Here is a 21,927-nt window from a genome sequence, read left to right on the forward strand (position 1 = left end):
TATATATATATATATATATATATATATATATATATATATATATGGTATATGTGCTATATTTCATTTATTAAATCTGAAAAATTCAGAGTTCCAAAAGGGTTTCAGGTAAGACCAGAAATACGAATTATTTTAAAATCTAAAATAGATTTTAGGAAAACAATACATTTTTGCTGTATGGTAATTGTTATATTTGAATTAAATGTAGTAAGTCTAGGAAAAGAAGAGAAATATAACCATGAAAGTGGTAAAACGTGGTAGTTTCTTAACCAAAAAAGCCTCAGAAACCTGTATTATCTACTTAGAAATATGGACTGATAAAATTGAAACATATTGCAATTGTTAGGTCACTTTGAAGATGGTAAATATACAAGGTTTAAAGTGCCCTACTTGTTTTAGATTAAGTGGAATAAAGAGAACAGTGGGACCCCTTTTTATTTTAGAACCTGGCCCACTGTCTTGCCTGAAAGCAGCCTCAGTCACTATGAGAACCACAAAGGACAGAAGGAGGAGGTTGTCACAACACATAAATACCCAGCTTCTGACACTTAGCATCAGGGTCCACCTCCTTTCTGGCTGCTGATTGGCCCAGTGAGCCTCATCCTGCTTTCACTCCCACTCCTGCAATGATCCCCCCTGGATTCTTTTTCTTGGGGACAGACATTCACTAACATTATTTAGGGCTTCCAGCTTGAAACGTGGTTGCAGATTTGTTTGCCTCTCATGGTTAAAAATAAATTGTTGTCCATAGTAAAAAGTTAGGAATTTTAAGATAAGAATCTGAATTTTTGTAAAAATAAAAGTCTAGTGATGGGTATTAAGGAGGGCACGTACTGCATGGAGCACTGGGTGTTATACGAAAACAATGGATCGTGGATCACCACATCAAAAACCAATGATGTATGGTGACTAACATAACATAAAAAAAAAAAAAAAAAGTCTGACCATACTGGGCTGAGTTCCTGCCTAACAACACTCCGCCTGGTTCTAGGTAAGCCTAGGAGCACCCCATTGTGTTTCCTCCCTGTTTGAGTTAATATGCTCCGTTCTCTGTTTTCCACGGATGAACATTCCAGTTTCCATCTCCCCAGCCCTAGAAGCTCTGATTCAAAAAGAGCTGTGATGTGGGTAACTCATAAGAATCAATAGGCATTTCGGGCGCCTGGGTGGCTCAGTTGGTTAAGCGACTGCCTTCGGCTCAGGTCATGATCCTGGAGTCCCGGGATCGAGTCCCGCATCGGGCTCCCTACTCAGCGGGGGGTCTCCTTCTCCCTCTGACCCTCCCCCCTCTCATGCTCTCTCTATCTCATTCTCTCCCTCAAATAAATAAATAAAATCTTTAAAAAAAAAAAAGAATCAATAGGCATTTCAAATATAATTATTTTGGGCGCCTGGGTGGCTCAGTTGGTTAAGCGACTGCCTTCGGCTCACGTCATGATCCTGGAGTCCCGGGATCGAGTCCCACATCGGGCTCCTTGCTTGGCGGGGAGTCTGCTTCTCCCTCTGCCCTTCCCCCCTCTCATGCTCTCTCTCTCTAATAAATAAATAAATAAATCTCAAATATAATTATTTTGTTAAAAATGTAGGACTTGATGTGGATTAGAAAAACCATGGGGGGCACTTGGGTTAGGATAAATAGCCTAGAGATATTTATTTTAGTTGTTCATAGTTCTGTTTTTAAAAAAAACAGTGGGTAGGCTATTGATTTATCTAGTCACTATGATTCCTAGTGTCTTCATGGCAATTAAGTGCCATTAATGCTTTATTAAAACTCTCAGTTAATCATAATGTGACTCAGACATCCATCCTCCTCTGGTTCTCTGAACCCCAGCTCCTTCAGCGTGATGGCAACAAGCGTTTCTTCTATTAAATACAGTTTATTGTGCTTTTTTAAAGTATGCAAAGGAATTCTGTTTTAGATGATGAGAAATTCAGTCAAGCTGTTTCTTCCAAGTCTGGTATTGGCAAAGTTGTGTTTCAGTTTCTGCTGTGGGCCATTCTTTCATTTGTCCTCCTTGCTCTTACTGCCCTCAATTAGCTCATGTTTCTGCATATTCTAATGAACTGATATGAGATCTTCTTAGCATTGATGTCGTTTGATCTTACTCAGAATAATAAACAGAACATAGGACCTGGGGGGGGGTTGGTAAGTGATCTTGTTCTCTGGTCGGGGAACTAAATGACACGTGGGTTAGACCCCCTGCCATGCCAGGTGAAGCTCCGTGTGGAATTGAGATGGAATTCAGGGAAGAGCAGGGCTGGAGCTTAATCAGGAAAAAAGTCTGTTAAATAATGGTGAGAAAACAAGGAATGGAGAGATTTCTAGATGGTGAGATTTGGAATAAAAAAATTCAAGTAGTATGTAAATCTATAGTTATCATTAGCTAAGAAACCAGGAACTTTTTAATTTATTTTTTATTTTATTTTATTTTTTTTAAAGATTGTATTTATTTATTTGACAAAGAGAGAAAGAGAGCACAAGCAGGCGGACGGGGAGGGAGAAGCAGGCTCCTGGGATCCTGGGCCAGGGTCCTGGGATCATGACCTGAGCCGAAGGCAGACGCTTAACCAAGTGAGCCACCCAGGCACCCCAGGAACTTTTTATAATTGGACTTTGGGACTACTAATTTGGTTCATTTGTTGTCTGTAATACTGCTCCAGTATGGAAACTGGCGAATAGTTTATAAAGTTGAGGAGTAGGGAAACTGGTTTTGATCCTCAAGGCTGTCCCCAAGTTTGGTAATTCACTAGGAGAATTCAGAGTACTTGGCTTATAGTTGTCTTTATGGCTATGATTTGTGACTATGGAAGGAGACAGAACTAAACTGACAAAGGGAAGAGGCACATGGGCAAATTTCTATAGGAAACGAGGCAAGCTTGCAAGAGCCTTTTCTCAGTGGAATCTTCAAAAGGTGTGCAAAATTCTTCTAGCATTCAATTGTGACAATTATGAAATGTTGTCTACCAGGGAAGCACATTAGAGGCTCAGCACCCAAGGTTTTTGTTGGAGGCTGGTCACATAGGCACCTTCTCTCTATCATGTACCAAAATTCCAGACTCCAGAAGGAAAATAGGTGTTGAGCATAAACCATATTGTTTGTACAAACAGCTTAGGCACAGTGAGCTCTTTTATCAGTGCTGGGAATGTTAGGACCCCCTCAAAGTCCAAGTTCCCAGATGCCAGTCAAGGGTCAGCCTAGTAAGCAGGGCTTTCTCAGGTAGCAGTCTCTTAGGACCATTGTCTGCACTTTAGTAGTAATAGTGACACAAATTATTGAGTATCACATACAGGCCAGGCACTGTGCTAAGTACTTTACGTACATTATTTCCTATATTCTTCGAAACAAACATCTTACTAGTGCCCCCACTTAAAAAAATGAGTGACACAAGCCTTAGAAAGTTTAAAAACTTATACAAGATCATTCATTAGTGAATTGCAGTGCTATTTCTTTAAAGCCTATCTTTGAAACAACCTTGATACTCCAGAAAATTAGAAAAAAAAAAAACTATTAGATTTCTCTGCAACACAGATAAAGCTTTATTTTAAAGCTTTTGAGAATATTTTTTTAAGATTGATTTTATTTATTTATTTATTTATTTATTTATTTATTATGAGTGGGGGGGGCAGAGGGAGAGAGAGAATCTCTTACGACCCTGAGATCATGACCTGAGCTGAAATCAAGAGTCAGATGCTTAATCACCCAGGCACCTGAGAATATTTTTTATTTACTACTTTCAGTTATGATTTTTATTTTTATTTGTCAGAGAGAGAGAGAGAGAGTGTGCACATGCACAAGCAGGGGGAGAGGCAGGCAGAGGGAGAAGCAGGCTGATGCGGGACTCAATCCCAGGACCCTGGGATCATGACCTGAGCCGAAGGCAGATGCTTAACCGACTGAGCCACCCAGGCATCCCTCAGTTATGATTTAAAAAAAAAATTTTCTTTTTGGCAGAAGAAAATTAGCACTAGGCAGGGTTTTTGTCCTGGTTCTGCCACTATCTAATTGGACTTCGTAAAACAATATTCTTCAACCCATATATCTCTTGACACTCTTAACTCCTCCTTTGTCATTTCTATTTTAACCCAGCATACATCCAATCTTTTACCTAATGCCTTGAATTCTTCTTCCTTTAGTTACAGCCTTATTGTGGTTCCCATCTCCATTCTCTTGATGGATTACTTTTCTATTTGATTCTACTCTTGGACCTTAATATTTTATTTATGCAGCCATCATGGGGATATTCAAACCCTGTAGCTTTGTATCTTCTCTAGGATCAAGTAAAAACTCCTTAGCTTGGAATATAAGTTACTTGATACCATTTTTCCTTCTCATCCCTCTTTCCTTCCTCCACCTCCTGCTGTGTCTTCTACCTATAGTCACTCTTTCATATTGTGCCTTTCTTAATATTGTTCAGTCTACTTGGAGTGATATATTCCTCTATCAGCCTGTGAGGATCCATCTGTCCTTCCCACTATATTTTATACATCAAAAATGTGTTGAGTGCCTAGCAAATACTCAATTTTTCTTTTTTTAAAGATTTTATTTATTTATTTTAGAGAGAGTATGGAGAGAGAACACAAGCAGGGGGAGTGTCAGGCAGAAGGAGAGGGAGAAGCAGGCTTCCTGCTGAGCAGGGAGCCCAATGTGAGACTATCCCAGGACTCTGGGATCATGACCTGAGCTGAAGGCAGACGCTTAACTGACTGAGCCACCCAGGTGCCCAATATTCATCTTTTCTGACTCACCTCAGTGCCTGCCTTCTCTGAAGCTTTTCCTGTATCCTCCCACCAAAGGTAGAATCCGTACCCCACCTCAGCCCCCTGTGCCCTATACATGCTTTTGTTGTTGGCTTGGTTAACCTGCCTTTATTTACATATCTGTGTCCCCCATTACAGTTTAAGCTCTTTGATGCCAGGGCTCGTATCTTTTCCATGTTTGTATTTCCGAGGGTCTAGTGCAGAGCTGAGTACTCAGTACTGGCTGGATGGATCAAAGGAGGGATGGACAAGCTTCAACCGTTAGAAGCAGGCAGGATAGGTGTATCTTAAATGTACGTCATGAACAACCACAAACGTTGTTATACTGCCTCCTATGTAGAAGAGTCAGGATCTGAGCTTCTATAATGCCATAGGTGCTTCCTTGTTTTATTCAAACATCCTTTGTAATGAGATGCTTGGAATTTTAATCCTTTACCCGGGTTAACTGTCAGGATGGTGGAGGCAATCAGTTATAATGACGCATGTTTCTTGAATACCCTGGTCAGCCTCCCACATTTCTGTCTTTTGGGTCATATAGGGTTGTTCTCTTGACCAACCCTGGGAACCTGGAGACTCTTAGTGATAAAGGGATAAGAGCCTGTTACGGTTCTGAGGTGATGTGATGTTTGTCTTTTAGTTATTTATCTTTAGATTAGGTAGACCTCCCAGTGGGAAGCATAGCTTTACAGGGTCTTTCTAATCACTATCTGAACATGTATAACTTCCAGCACTTTGGATTCGGGGGAGTGGGTGTGGAGTAGAAAAAATAGTTTCTTTTACAGGTCAATTGGAAGCATTTGCATCAGACTTTAGAGGTTACCAGGTAGTTCACCATCTTGTAAAAAGTGGAATGGCTCTAAGAGATAGAATAGTGGTTAGTGTACTAGGGTGTGGGGTTTTTTTTGTGTGTGTGTGGCTTTGAAAATTCTCAACTATATTATCCAATGAAAACTCATTTTCTTATTGGCTATTGAGTTTCCTTGTTTCTGAAATTAGGTTTTATCAGCTCCTTGTCTTGTGTCTCAGTTTCCTTTACTGTGTCTCTTCTCCCCATTTCTTCACTCATATCTGTTTTTCTTATCCTACTGTCCTGGATCTGAATTTCCTCATCATGAATTACATTAAAGCACCAAGGTGCAGGTCTGAAGTCCTAGGATCTGATTTACCCCCTTAATTTGCCAAATTAATCTATTTTCATATAATAATATTCACTTTTTTTTTTCTCTAGGAAGTGCAAACCTATTTAAGACAGAAGAGGGTGGGCATACCATTCCTAAAATTTTCTGGCTAACTTTTTATTTTGCCATAGTTTCAACTTACAGAAAAGTTGGAAGAATAGTACAAGGAATTCTCAAGTAACCTTTACTCAGATTCACAAATTTTCTCTAGCTGCCCCCTTTGCTCTGTCATTCTCTTGGTCTCTGTCTTTCTCTTTAATTGCGTGTTGTTTTCTGAACTATTTGAGAGAAAGTTGTAGACATTGCTCCTTTTACCACTATAAAGGTCTTTGTGTATTGTCTAGGAACAAGGCCATTCTTTTCTATAACCACAGTATGATGATCAATGTCAGGACCGTTAACACTGATACAACACTATTACGGAATCCAGAATCCATGGTCAAATTTCGTTCATTATGCCACTGATGAATTCATGGCTATTTCTCAACCTCCTCCCCTTGCCAAGTCTGGGATCTAATCCTGGGTTACATACTGCATTTGGTTGGTCAAGACATAAAGTTTTTAAATGTCCATGGTACAAGGAGGAGAAATGTATAGAAGAGATGCTGTTTTTTGTTACATACTATAAAATGCCAACTATCTTATGAATATTCGGTGATTGTGTGTGAATGTCCACAAACATGAAGTCAGATTTAAAAACCATTATAGTCTGTTCTCGTTCTCCTCATTCTCATGGTCATCATTAGGCGTTGAATATCCCCCTCCTGCCAAAGAAACTATTTTAGCATGGTCTGCTACGATGAGTAAAAATCACTTATTCTGGTTTCCGTATCCTCCTCCCACCTTCAGTTTTAAGTTTTTATTCTTCTGTATTAAAACAGTTGTTAGGCACATAAAGCATATTATGAAGAACAGTACAGTATCAGTAATTACTGGTAAATGAAGAGGGAGTTTAATCAAAGGTTTGGTCCTCATGCTACTTAAAAGTGAAATAATAAAAATAGTTTAGATCTTGCAAAACACTCCTGGATCTGGCTATGATAGCTGTTTTTATTCATTGATTATTTGTATTATGATGAGACAAAGAGTATAAGGAAAACCTACTGGCATTACCAGTTTATTTTATTTGTAGACTTAGCTCTCAGCGGGGTGCCTGGGTAGCTCAGTTGGTTAAGTGTCTGACTCTTGGTTTCGGCTCAGGTTGTGATCTTAGGGCCACGGGATCGGGCTCCACTCTGGCTCAGTGCAGCGTCTGCTGGAGGTTCTCTCTCTCCCTCTCCTTCTGCCCCTCCCCGGCCATGCATGCTCTCTCTCTCTCTTTAAAATAAAGAAATCTTAAAAAAAGACTTAGCTCTCAGCAATTTTTAGTGATATCAAAAAGTCAAATTTCCCTCAAAGTTTTATTTAGCAATTTTTCCACTGAATATATTCAAAAGTCTGTGCCATAGATACTGAAGGCAGTTAAGACCAGTTCCCAGAATGTTTGGAAATGGCATCACTGTTGAAATAAACATAGTGTTTCTCCTTACTTTTGTTTTCCCACCTGTCTATCTTGAAAGCAATTTCTCTTAATTGGAAATGTGTGAAACTTGTGGCAGTTTTTGAAAAAAACTATGTTTGGCATCATGATTTTTGTAACATGTGAGTTTTATTTTTCTCTGTTGCATCACGACCTACTGGGTTACGAATTCTTAGAATTCTTTGAAGCTACTTCTGTAATTAGTAGTTTCTCGTAAGTGTTTGTTGGTGAAGATAGGTATGATAGCACTTATCCTGAGGGACACTTAAAGAGACCAAATTATATGTGTGAAGGAAGCTTTGGTGGCAAAAGTGTAGATTCTATAGATTTTAGGGGGTGGTGGAGGTTGGGGAAGGGTTGGAGACCTCCACTTGGCCAAGGGTTGGAGTATGAGCAATGTTGGGCAGGGAGTGCCCATTCCATACAGTGGGAGCAGCATGTGCAAAGGCCCTGGGGGCATAAGGGGATTTGGTGTGTTTGTGGAACTGTTCTGTTCTAGAACTATATAGATTTCTGTAACTGACAATTGCCCATACATACAAGGGGATAATTAATTTGTTAGTAATAAAGAAGAATTATATAATTTTATTTTATTTTTTTAGAGTTATACCATTTTAGAGCTTGACGGTATTATAAAGAATGACCCCCAAGTTTTTCACTTGTGGGAACTGAGGGTAAGGAGACGATCGCTTGAGTTCAGTCAGTAAGCTGATTGCTAAACCTGGACTTAAACTCAGATCTGAATGTTCCTGAGTTAGCCTCTGATTGTACTGCCTAATTCTGGGAAGGATGTGTTTGGGTTGCTCAAGTAGATGAGAGAGCACTTACACAGCTGGTACAATATGGTGATTCATAGAATAGACACCATGTAGTGACTATTTGGGCACCTTTGCTTAAAAACACTGATCACTTCTCTGCCTGTGCAGCTTTGCTCTTGTTGCATGTAATAGTTTCCTTCCTTTTATCTCTACTTCTCCCCTCCCTCCACATATCAGTTATAAGTGTCTTGCCCTTTTAAAATTACTGTTAAATTTATTTGTATTTTTATTATTATAGTCCTTTTTTTTTTCTCATGAACTACGTAATTATCTCCTTGAGGGCAAAGTTTGTTGCCTCATAATTGAAACATATCACACAATGCCTTGCACCCATTAGGTTCTCAAAAAAGTTTTTGTTGGCAATAATTATGATGGTGGTGGTCAGTTAGTGTTTTGGGGAAGCGGAAAGATCTTTAGAGACATTGTGATAGTTACTTCTCATGCCATTTTGTTTGTTTTTTTTTTTAAAGGAGATGCATTATTAAGTTTAGAAACAAAACTGCATTCTTATTTGATATTTATTAGTGTTATCCTCTGCCCCCAAACTAAAATGTGGACATTATTTGAAACAACTAGAGCCTGAACTGTCAGAAGAAATCATACAGCAATCTGAGAAAGTGAAACTGCATGTCGAGTTGTTTCTGGGTTGTTTAGGACATGCTGTCTTAGCCATTGGTTGATGCTGATCAGGTGCACGTAGAGAATTATCTGCAGAAGGGAGCTTAGAAACACCTGTGTTATCCAGCAGGTGATTCTGACTATTAGGAGAACTCCTCCCATTATTGGCCTTTAGGTTTTGTGAACACACTGTACTTCTGAGATAAAATACTGAAGTTTGCTGATTACTACTTCAGATGATTAAAAACACTCTTATAGTCTTATTACTAAAGCTCATTTACCTTTTTAATTTTTAATCAGAGAATTGTCTGTAATACTTGCATGATTCCACATTACCAAACACCTAGAATAAAAATTGCACCAAATATAGTTGTTTATTAATAAAATTCAATGAGTAAGTAAAGAGACTTAAATGAAATCTCTAGTAATTTTTAATAGATTGTCGGAAGGGAATTCCCCCTTGCCCCAATTATCCTGTTTATGAGAAAACTTTTTTCCATTCTATCTTTATTCCACGTAACCACATAGGTATAGCTATTCCTTAATTTTACTTGCCACAGCAAAAAAGGAACATGGATAGGTATAATTCCCTGCTCATGAGATTGTAACCAGAATTTTTCTCATTTTAGAGGAATATGTAAATTACATATAGAATTGTATATTTATAAATTATATATAGAATTATATAAGTTATAGAATTTCTAAATCATAAAAAATTATAGATTTATTAAATATATATTAATATGTTATTTATATATTTCCTGGCAGAAGAGAGGCCATAAGTCCATAAATTTTTATTTGTTATGTGGCACTCACATCTCTTGTTTTAGTTTATTCAATATTTGTACAACTAAGGCTTACTGAGTATGTATACTATGCTAGAGATGGAGGAATTAAAAGATGCATGATTCTGGCTTTAAGCTTACAGTCTGGTTAAACTGTAGTTTTACTTTTATGGGTTCATGATGACAGACTTTCTTTTTTTTTTAAAGATTTTATTTATTTATTTGAAAGAGAGAGACACAGTGAAAGAGGGAACACAAGCAGGGGGAGAGGGAGAGGGAGAGGGAGAAGCAGGCTCCCTGCAGAGCAGGGAGCCCGATGCGGGGCTCGATCCCAGGACCCTGGGATCATGACCTGAGCCGAAGGCAGACGCTTAACCGACTGAGCCATCCAGGCGCCCCAATGACAGATTTCTTATGCTGCATCTACTCTACAGTGGAGCTGGAGTTCTCACCCTTGTGCTCCACTGTTGTATGCCCTCCTCGCCTGTGACTCTTGAACTTGACTTGCCCTTGGGTTTCCACTTGTAAATGGGGTGGTTGCACATACAGGATTTCAAGATTTCCTTCTGTTCTTCAATTTTACTTAGTTTAGATTTCATGAAAGTACAAGGGTTTTGCATGCGTACTTGCAATGCTCCTTTCTCTGTAGTATCTCCGTCAAGTGTATCTGAGATAACCAACACATTTATCCACTATTTATTTTATAAGTGAGGAAACTGGGGGACAAAGTCAGGTCGCCTTCTCTGAATTGCATCCCATTTGACTAGGTGAACCAAGATGTCTTATCTTTTTGGCTAATGTACTATCTGTTAAACCGCATTGTGCTACTGACCGCAAAGGGGGACTTCCTTAAGCGCAACTCTACTGACCACCTGTATACATTGTTTCCTTCCTCCTTCCCTGCTTTGGCTTTATGTATCAGACCTCGGAAAGGGAGTTCTTTTAACATTGTTGGTTTGTGTTTCTTTTTTCCTCACTGGCCCGGGGGAGGTGGTCCTACCGGTGCAAGCAAGTAAATTCGAGTTTGTGGAAGAGAGACCTGCGGGAAGAACATATTTCTGGGAGTGGTTATATGAAAGAGGTTAAAAACGGTTATACTTAGATGGTAACTCTTAAGAACTTCAAAGTGGGTTTGGTAAAATAGTTCATTTCAGAAATACTTGAAATTGTTCTTCACAGAAAAAACTCACAAGTAATTCAATTCAGCATGAATTTATTCACGTTCATAGTCAATCCCAACAGGGGAGACCAGTGTCACAGCTGAAAAGGACACCCTATAAAGCTTCTATAATATTAAGTTTGTTTTTTAACATTTTTTACAAGAGTAAAGTAAATAGATTTTTAGGTTAATTCAGCCTGACTAGGATTGATTATAGTACATCATCAAAAGAAATGGTAGAGATTTGAATTTTCTTAGAAAAAGAGGAGCAGCTTTATGCTAAAGATCCAATATATAATTCAGATTTTTTTAAAACAGGGCCATTCCTTTATTTTCAGATGTCACAATCACTTTCTAAGGATAGAGGTTGTGACTGAAATATCTGCTGGAAACAAAACCAACATCCACTGGATGAAATAGTGTGTTTTCTGAGGTTCTGGAATCAGTTATCAGCAATTTTCTGTTCCCTCTTAATTATAGGGAACTTCAGTCATGGCCAAATTAATAGAATTTTTCCAAATTAATAGAATTTTTGTGCATTCAAGAGTGAGAGATTAAGACTATGGACTCTGGAACCAGATTACCTGGGTTCAGTGTATTACTTTTTAGCTGCATGACCTTGGACAAGTTACCTAACCTCTACGCCTCATTTTCCTCATTTTCAAACTGGGGAGAAAGTAGTACGTCCCTCACAGGTTTTGATGAGGAGTGAATGGATCACTGTATGTGAAGTGGTCAGAATAGCTCCTTGCATACAGTAAGTGCCGTATGATCACCAGTGGTTGCTGTAATAGCTGTACACATGAGGTACGTTGCATGGTCACCCACTTTTGTCTTTTTTTGTGTTTCAGGGTTTTTGCTCTTGCATCTGGCTTTTCCCAGATCTAGGCATTGTTGCAGTAGGCATAGCTGTGTCATTCTCCTAGTATCGCAGGGGATCCACCCTCTGTTGCTTGCAGTCAGTTGCATTCTGGGGTTGTGGTAACTGGCGGAAATGTGTACCTCAGAGTAGGGCGGTTTCACGTTCCAGGCATCTCTGAGCTGGTGCTGTTAGAACTCTCATTGGGGATCCTCTGCTGTGAATGTTTTCCTCTGACATTTGTCCGTGGGGCACGTGGCAGGGTACTGGTTGTGGGAAATGGGCTGTTCCATCAGTCTGGCATTCTCATACACGAGAGGTGGATCTACTATGAAGTGAAAGAAAAGTAAGCATTAGAGACTTAATTCCAGAGCCCTTTCTCAGGTTCCTGGAAGGACCCTCACAGTTTTGTGTTTCTAATTTTGCACTTAAAAAAAAAAAGTCTTCTTCTTAAAGTGTATAAGCTGCAGGCCATTCAAAACCTGGATCTCTTTCTGTGGAGCACAGAAGACTTGATTTGTTCTAATATCTGACAATATCTATAAATTCTGCCAGAGAGATACACACAGGCATCTCTGCTGTACAATAGCTAAGAAACAAGCACATTTCTAATTGGCTTATGTTCTTAAAAGTCGTCCTTTCAAGAGCAAAGTGATATATGTCTACTTCTGTTATATTTCTCTTTAATACTTGTTTTTAAAAGTACCATACTTTTCATGTTAAACGAATTCCCGAGTGTTTTATGGTTAGAGTTACTCTTGTGAATAGATTTTCATAGTATGTTTGTTTTAATTAGGTATTGTTAATATATAATCATGCTCTTGATCTTTATAAATCTGTTGTGTAACCGACCAGTATACTAGGCTATTTCTAAATATGACATAGAGGCACAACTTTCTCTTACCAACTTTGCTATAAAAGGGTTGTTTTCTGTTAAATTTAATTCAAATAATGAGAAGAAAACAATTTTTATTTATTTATTTATTTTTTAAAAGATTTTATTTATTTGACAGAGAGAGACACAGCGAGAGAGGGAACACAAGCAGGGGGAGCGGGAGAGGGAGAAGCAGGCTTCCCATGGAGCAGGGAGCCCGATGCGGGGCTCGATCCCAGCCTGGGATCATGACCTGAGCTGAAGGCAGACGCTTAACGACTGAGCCACCCAGGCGCCCCAGAAGAAAACAATTTTTAAAAAGTTAACAAAAATAAAAGCATTTTAAATTCAAAGTAGGAATATACAAAAGAGTGGGGTTAAATATTTCTTTGCTGAGCAAGTTATAAACTGTGTGCTGGAGGGAAGTATTCATGGGGGATGGTAGAAGAACATACATAACCAGTAACAGTGAACCTTCTGAATCGACTGAAATATAAAATTTAAAAGCAGAGAAATCTAGATTTGTAATTTATAGTCACTACCAATTGGTGGGATAATAAGGTTTAAACCCAAGCCATTTGACTTGGAAGTTCCCTAGACACCTCTACCTTACTTTCCTAGCCGGAAAAAAAAAATTTCTTTTTACTTGAATCAATTAATTTAACAAAAATATTTTAAGTGCCTATTTTGTGGCAGATACTGTTCTAGGCTCTGAGGACACAAAAAAGTATATAAAGCAAATGTCTTGTTCTCATGGACTTATATTTTAGAGGAGAAAGACAGCATACAGATAAGCCAATACACATCTCCCACCTTGATGAAAGGCAAAGCAGGATGGGAGGGGTGGGGCCTTGCATGCTTGTTTGTTTTTTTGGTTTGTCTGCTTGCTTTTAGGGTTTTTTTTGGTGGGTGGTGGGGGTGGGGAATGGAGATCTTAAGAAGAACGAGGCAGGCCGTCTGGAAACCTTGGGCGAGGGGAAGCCAGGAATGCAAGGCCTCAAGAGGGGCAGCAGGTGCTTCCTTATCAAGGAACAGCAGAGAGGCCCATGGGCCGAAATGGAAGGGGGGAAGGGCTGGAGTGGGGTATGGTTGGGGGACGAGGCCAGAGACCTGGGCAAGATCACGCATGGATGGCTTTGTGGGCCATGGAAAAGACTTTTGATTTTTTTTTTTTTTTAATGTGATAAGAAGATTTTAGTGGGTTATAAGTGGGCAGTCACAAAATTTGGCTTTTGCACATCAAGACACTGGGGCACAGTGGAACATGAAATGGCAGGGAGAAGGTTGAAGGTTCAGTTTTGGCTCTGCTAACCAGTTTGACCTTGGGGAGGTCATTAATCCAGTCAGTGCCCCAGTTTCTACCTAAAAGGAGGAAATTGGATTTATATGAATAATTCACCAGAATCTTTTTCATGGCCACATATGATTCTTAGATCTTAAAATGGTTATTAAATGTCCACATATATTGGCAGTGGTTGTTGGCTGTAGGGAATAGGAGACCCTCCCCTCCTTGCTTTCTGCTCAGACTTTGGAACTTCCCTGTTCTCAGCCCTGAGCCTCACCCCTGCCTCTGAGCCTCACCCCTGCCTCTGAGCAGCCATGTTCTGGTGTGTGGATAGTGGTGTTTCACTGCTTTTTCAACCTGCATTTCTTTGATTACTATAGAGGATGAGCAAGTCTGCATATTTTCAGTGTCCATTGGCATTTACTCCCTGTTGAAGTGCCCATTTAGATATTTTTCCTCCTTTTTTCAAAAAAATATTTTATTTATTTGTCAGAGAGAGATTGAGAGCCGGAGCGGGGGGAGCGGCAGAGGGAGAAGCAGGCTCCCTGCCAAGCAAGGAGCCTGATGTGGAACTCGATCCCAGGACCCTGGGATCATGACCGACTTAACCGACTGAACCACCCAGGCATCCCCCTCCTTTTCTCAATTAGGTTTTTTACCCTTTCTTATTTATTTTTAAAAGCTATAACATAGCCTGGGTGGCTCAGTCGGTTAATGGTCTGCTTTCGGCTCAGGTCATGATCCTGGGGTCCTGGGATTGAGCCCCACATCGGGCTCCCTGCTCTCTCTCCCACTCCCCCTGCTTGTGTTCCCTCTCTCGCTGTGTCTCTCTCTGTCAAATAAATAAATAAAATCTTAAAAAAAAAATAAAAGATATAACATATGTGTTCTGAATCAAACTCCTTGTTCATATATGCTTTGCAGATACTTGTTTGTACTTTGTGGCTTGTTTTTTAATTCTCCTAATGCTTTTTGTTTGTTTGTTTATTGTGGTAAAATACAGATAAAACTTACCATTGTAACCATGTTATTTTATTTTATTTATTTTATTTTTTAAAAGATTTTATTTATTTATTTGACAGACAGACAGCGAGAGAGGGAACACAAGCAGAGGGATTGGGAGAGGAAGCAGGCTTCCGGCTGAGTAGGGAGCCCGATGCGGGGCTCGATCCCAGGACCCTGGGATCATGACCTGAGCCGAAGGCAGACGCTTAACGACTGAGCCACCCAGGCGCCCCCCATTGTAACCATTTTAAACTGTACAGTTCAGTGGCAGTAAGTGCAGTGATCATGTTGTGCTATAATCACCACTCTCTAGTTCCAAAGCTTTTCCTCACCCCAGACAGAAACCTTGAGAAAGTCCTGTGTGCACATTGAGAAGAATGTGTATTCTGGTGCTTTTGGATGGAATGTTCTGTAAATATCTGTTAAGTCCGGGATGCCTGGGTGGCTGAGTTGGTTAAGCATCTGCCTTCGGCTCAGGTCATCATCCCAGGGTCTGGGAGCCTGCTTCTCCCTCTGCCTGCCGCTCCCCCTGCTTGTGCTCTCTCTCTCTCTCTTTTTCTCTCTCTCTCTGACAAATTAAAAAAAAAATCTGTTAAGTTCATCTGGTCTAACGTGTCATTTAAGGCTGATACTTGCTTATTGATTTTCTGTCTGGATGCTCTATTCATTGATGCAAGTGGGGGTATTAAAGACCCCTAGTATTACTGTGTTTCTGTTTATTTCTACCTTTAAGTCTGTTAATATTTGCTTTATATATTTAGGTGCTCCTATGTTGGGTGCATGAATATTTACAAATGTTATTCCTCTTGTTGGAATGACCCCTTTATTATTATGTAATGCCATTCTTTGATTCTTATTACAGTCTTTGTTTTAAAGTCTATTTTTTCTGAAGTAAGTATAGCTACCCTAACATTCCTTTGGTTTCCATTTGCATGTAACATCTTTTTCCATCCCTTCACTTTCAGTCTGTTTGTGTCTTTACATCTAGAATGAGTCTCTTGGCCCCAGTCACTGAACCACTTCTGAGGACTCAGTGGTCTCTCCTTTAAGTCCCCTTGCTTCCTGATGCTCCTTCCCCCGTGCCTGCCTTCTCCCACTACTGCCTTCTGCAGGCCATTTCCACCCAGGAAAAGGAATCGTATCTTATGTCTGCTATCGGGAACCTCCACTCTTTCAACCCATTTGCTGATGCAAGTAAGGGTAATGATCTGCTTCCTGCTGGCACTGAGGATTATATCCATATAAGAATCAACAGAGAACCAGCAGGAAGACCCTTACTGCTGTCCAACAGATTGCTGATGATTATGATAAAAAGAAGCTGTGAAGGCGTTTAAGAAGAAATTTGTTTGTAATGGTACTGTAATTGAATATCCAGAGTATGGAGAAGTAATTCAGCTACAGGGTGACCAGTGCAAGAACATATGCCAATTCAGAGAGATTGGACTGGCTGAGGATGACCAGCTAGAGGTTCATGGTTTTAAGTGCTTTTGGCTCACTGAAGCTTAAGTGAGGATTTCCTTGAAATGAGTAGAATTTCCCTTCTGTCTCTTGTTACAAGTTTAAAGACCTCACAGCTTGTATGATGTAACCATTTGGGATCTGCTTTTAATTGGACTAGTGTAACTCCTTCATGCAATAAACTGAAAAGAGCCAAAAGAAAAAAAAAATGTCTCTTATAGGCAGCATATAGGTAGGTCTTGTTTTTTTTTTTTTTTTAATACATATAGCCACTCAGTGTCTTTTGATTGGAGAATTTAGTTCATTTACATTTGAAGTAATTATTGATAGGTATGTATTTATTGCCATTTTATTAATTGTTTTCTGGCTGTTTTTGTAGTTCCTTTTCTGTTCCCTTTTTTCCTCTCATTCTCTGTCATTTGATGACTTTCTTTAATGGTATATTTATGTTCCTTTGTCTCTATCTTTTTTGTATTTACTATAGGTTTTTGCATTGTGATTATCATGAGATGTACATATAACAACTTATATATTTTAAGTTGATAACAACTTAAGTTTGATCACATTCTAAAACTCTACATTTTTAGTCTTCCCCCATGCTTTATGTTTTTTTTTTTTTTATTTGCGAGAGAGAGAATGAGAGACAGCGTGAGAGAGAGGAGGGTCAGAGGGAGAAGCAGACTCCCTGCTGAGCAGGGAGCCCGATGTGGGACTTGATCCCGGGACTCCAGGATCATGACCTGAGCCGAAGGCAGTCGCTTAACCAACTGAGCCACCCAGGTGCCCCCCATGCTTTATGTTTTTGATGTCACATTTTACTCTTTTAATCTTACGTATCTCTTACTAATAATTGTAATCATACTTATTTTTACTACTCTTGTCTTTTACTCTTCATACTACATTTGTAAGTGATTAACCTACTACGTTTACTGTATATTTACCTTTCCAGTGAGATTTATTCTTTCATGTTTTCTTGTTCCTAATTAGTACCCTTTCTTTTCCATTCATAGGTGTTCCTTTAACATTTCTTTTTTTTTTTTGAAGATTTTATTTATTTATTTGAGAGAGAGAGAGCATGAGAGAGGGGAGGTCAGAGGGAGAAGGAGACTCCCTGCTGAGCAGGGAGCCTGATGCGGGACTCGATCCTGGGACTCCAGAATCATGAGCTGATCCGAAGCCAGTCACTTAACCAACTGAGCCACCCAGGTGCCCACCTTTAACATTTCTTGTAAGGCCATGGGGCACCTGGGTGGCTTAGTTGGTTGACCAGCTTGATTTCACCTCTTGATTTCACCTCAGATCGTGATATCAGGTTCCTGGGATCAAGCCCCATGTTGGGGTGCGCACTCAGTGGGGAGTCTGCTTGGGATTCTCTCTCTCCCTCTTCCTCTACCCCTCCCCCTGCTCTCTCTTTCTCTCAAATAAATAATTAAATGTTAAAAAAAACCCCACATTTCTTGTAAGGCCTGTTTAGTGGTGATGAACTTGTTTGGCTTTTCTTATGTGAAAAACTCTATCTCTCCTTTAATTCTGAATAACTTTGTTGGGTAGTATATTCTTGGTTGGACATTTTTTTCTTTCAGCTCTCTGATTTTATTGTGCCACTCTCTTATGGACTGTAAAGTTTCTGCTGAAAAATCTGATAGTCTCATTGGATTTCCCTTGTATGTAACAAATTTTTTTTTTCTTGCTGCTTTTAGATTCTTTCCTTGTCTTTAACTTTTGATATTTTAATTATAATGTATCTTGGTTTGGGTCTCTTTGGGTACATCTTATTGAACTCTAGTCTTCCTGGCTCTCAATACCTGTTTCACTTCCCATTCAGCCATTATTTCTTTAAATAAGATTCTGCCCCTTTCTCTCTCTCTTCTCCTTCTGGGATCCCTATAGTGTGAATGTTAGTCTGTTTGATATTGTTCCATAAGTCCCTTGAGCTATCTTCACTTTATTTAAATTCTTTTTTCTTTTGGCTGCTCTGATAGGGTGACTTCTACTGCCTTGTCTTTGAGTTCACTGATGTTTTCTTCTGCTTCATCTAGTTTGCTGTTGAACCCCTCTGGTGTATTTCTCAGTTCAGTTATTGTATTCTTCAGCTCTATGACTTCCACTTGATATTTTTTTATTTCTTTTTTTTTTTAAGATTTTTATTTTTTTATTTTTTGACAGAGAGAGCGAGACAGCGAGAGAGGGAACACAAGCAGGGGAGTGGGAGAGGGAGAATCAGGTTTCCCTGCTGAGCAAGGAACCCGATGTGGGGCTTGATCCCAGGACCCTGGGATCATGACCTGAGCCGAAGGCAGACGCTAAATGGCTGAGCCACCCAGGCGCCCCTTTTTGTATATTTCTTATCTCTTTGTTGAAGTTCTCACTGGGTTCATCCATTCTTCTCCCAGTTCAGTGGGCATCTTTATAACCATTACTTTGAATTCTTTATCAGGTAAATTACTTATCTGTATTTTATTAAGGCCTTTTTTTTTAGGTTTTATCTTATTCTTTAACTGGGAACATATTCCTCTGTTTCTTCATTTTTCTTGACTCTCTGTTTTGGTTTCTATGCAGTAGGTGAAACACCCACCTTTCCCAGGTCTAAAGGAGTGGTCTCATGTAGGACATGCACTTTGTCATTCAACCTTGCCCTAGATCTTGTTTGTGCTTGCCCAAGCAGCCTATTATATTTTTAATAGCTCCCAGTAGTTGAGGGTGTGCCAAGACCTGTCACTATCCCACAGGGGAAGAGGATCTCAGCACCTAGATTTAGGCTGATTGGAAGCCAGACCCATAGACAACAGCTTTTAAAAGTATGCAAATATACACAGTCCTATTGGACCACGAGCATAAGCCCCACTGGCCGCCAGAGACAGGCTCTCTGGAGGTGTCCTTTGGGCAGCAGTTGCAAAAATGGGGGCTCCACATGAATATGTAATTTATTTTCTTGGAGAAGTTTTTTTCTGGGATAGATCATGTGGTACAAACAAGTCTAAATTAAGAGAATTAAAATCATATCAAGCATCTTTTCTGATCACAGTGGTATGAAAGTAGCAATCAGTTATGTGAAGAAAACTGGAAAATTCACAAATATTAGGAGATTAAACAACATGCTACTGATCTACCAATGGGTCAAGGAAGAAATCAAAAGAGAAATAAAAAAATACATTTAGGCAAATGAAAATAAAAATATAACATACCAAAATTTATGGAATGCAACAAAAAAAGTTCTGAGAAGGGAATACATAGTGATAAATGCATACCTCAAGAAGCCAGAAAGGTCTAAAATAAACAGCCTAACTTTATACCTCAAGGAACTAAAAAAAGAAGAACAAATGAAGCCCAAAGTTAGAAGAAGGAAGGAAATAACAAAGATTAGAGCAGAAGTAAAGGAAATAGGGACTAAACAAGCAAAAAAAAAAAAAAAAGATCAGTGAAATTAAGAGCTGGTTCTTTGAAAACATAAAATCAACAAAATGAGAAAGAAAAGGGCTGTTAATAACTGACACCACAGAAATACAGAGGATCATAAGAAACTACTGTGAACCATTATATACCACCAAACTGAACAACTTAGAAGAAATTAATAAATTCCTAGAAACATACCCCCTACCAAGACTGAATCATGATGAAATAGAAAATCTGAACAGACCAATTACTAGCAAGGAGATTAAATCAGTAGTCAAAAACCTGTCAACAAACAAAAGCCCAGGACAAGTTGGCTTTACTGATGAATTTTACCAAATAGTCAAAGAAGAATTAATGCCAACCCTTCTCAAACTCTTCCAAGAAATAGAAGAGAAAGGAATTCTTCCAAACTCATTTTATGAGGCTGCATTACCCTGATATCAAAACCAGACAAGAATGTCACAAGAAAAGGGCGACTGGGTGGCTCAGTCGGTTAAGCGGCTGCCTTCAGCTCAGGTCATGATCCCAGGGTCCTGAGATCGAGCCTCACATCAGGCTCCTTGCTTGGCAGGGAGACTGCTTCTCCCCTGCCTGCTATTCCCTCTGCTTGTGCTTGCTTTCTCTCTCTCTGTCAAATAAATAAATAAAATCTTTAAAAAAAAAAAAAAAAGAATGTCACAAGAAAAGAAAATTACAGGGCAATATCCCTTATGAACATAGATGTAAAAATCCTCAACAAAGTATCAGTGCACTGAATTTAACAATATGTTAAAAGTATTATATGCCGTGATCAAGTGGGATGTATTCCAGGGATTCAAAGATGGTTCAACATCTGCAAGTCAGTCGATGTGATATGCTACATTAACAAAATGATGGATAAAAATCATATAATCATCTCAATAGATGCAGAAAAAGAATTTGACAAAATTCAAATTCCATTTATGATATAAACTCTCAACAGGGGTGCCTGGGTGGCTCAGTTGGGTAAGTATCTGCCTTCAGCTCAAGTCACGATCTCAGGGTCCTGGGATCAAGCCCCACATCGCGCTCCCTGCCCAGCGGGGTGTCTGCTTCTCCCTCTCCCTCTGTCCCTCCCCACGTTCATGCTCTCTCTCAAATAAATAAATAAAATCTTAAAAAAAAACCTCAACAAAGCAGATATAGGGGGAACATATCTCAACATTTTAAAGGCCATATATGACAAGCTCACAGCTAACATCATACTCGGTAGTGAAAAGCTAAAAGCTTTTCACCTAATATCAGGAAGAAGGCAAGGATGTCCACTCTCACCAGTATTACTCAACAGAGTATTGGAAGTCCTAGCCAGAACAATTAGGCAAGAAAAAGAAATAAAAGACATGCATATTGGAAAGGAAGAAGTAAGACTATCACTATTTGCAGATGACATGACATTATATACAAAAGAACTCATGAAAAAACTGTTAGAACTAATAAATGAATTTAGTAAAGTTGTAGGACACAAAATCAATACAAAAAAATCTGTTGCATTTCTATACATTAATAAAAAACTATCAGACATTAAGAAAATAATCCCATTTAAATTACATCAAAAGGAATAAAATTCCTAGGAATCAATTTCACCTGTTTCCTGAAAACTACAAGACATTAATGGAAGAAATTGAAGAAGACAAATAAATGGAAAGATATTCCATGATCCTGAATTGGAGGAATTAATATTGTTAAAATGTCTATACTGCCCAAAGTGATTTACAGATTCAGTGCAATTCCAATCAAAATTCCAATGGCATTCTTCACAGAAATGGAACAATCCTAAAATTTGTATGGAAACACAGAAGACTCCAAATAGCTAAAGCAATCTTCAGAAAGAAGAACAAAGCTGGAGGTATGACACTCCCTGATTCCAAACTATGTTACAAAGCTATAGTAATCAAAACAGTATGGTACAGGCATTAAAAACAGACATATAGATTAAGAGAGCAGAATAGGAGCCCCCAAATAAACCTATGCATATATGATCAGTTAATTTATGAAAAGGAGCCAAGAATACACACTGGGCAAAGGACAGTCTCTCTAATAAATGGTGTTTGGAAAACTGGACAGCCACATGCAACAGAATGAGATTGGACCACTTTCTTACACCATACACAAAAATTTATTCAAAATGGGTAAAGGACTTGAACATAAGACCTGAAACCATAAAAATCCTAGAAGAAGACATAGGTGGTAATCCTTGATATA

The 21,927-nt window shown here is 39.1% G+C and overlaps 1 protein-coding gene and 1 pseudogene across 1 annotated transcript in view; both read left to right on the forward strand.

Annotated features, from left to right (window-relative positions):
- Positions 1–21,927, forward strand: part of TEC (tec protein tyrosine kinase) — a 138,050-nt gene that overhangs the window by 51,335 nt on the left and 64,788 nt on the right. The window lies entirely within an intron of this gene.
- Positions 16,002–16,362, forward strand: LOC110590781 (annotated as a pseudogene).

This window comes from Neomonachus schauinslandi, chromosome 2 (assembly GCF_002201575.2).
Source record: "Neomonachus schauinslandi chromosome 2, ASM220157v2, whole genome shotgun sequence".
Taxonomy (NCBI): Eukaryota; Metazoa; Chordata; class Mammalia; order Carnivora; family Phocidae; genus Neomonachus; species Neomonachus schauinslandi.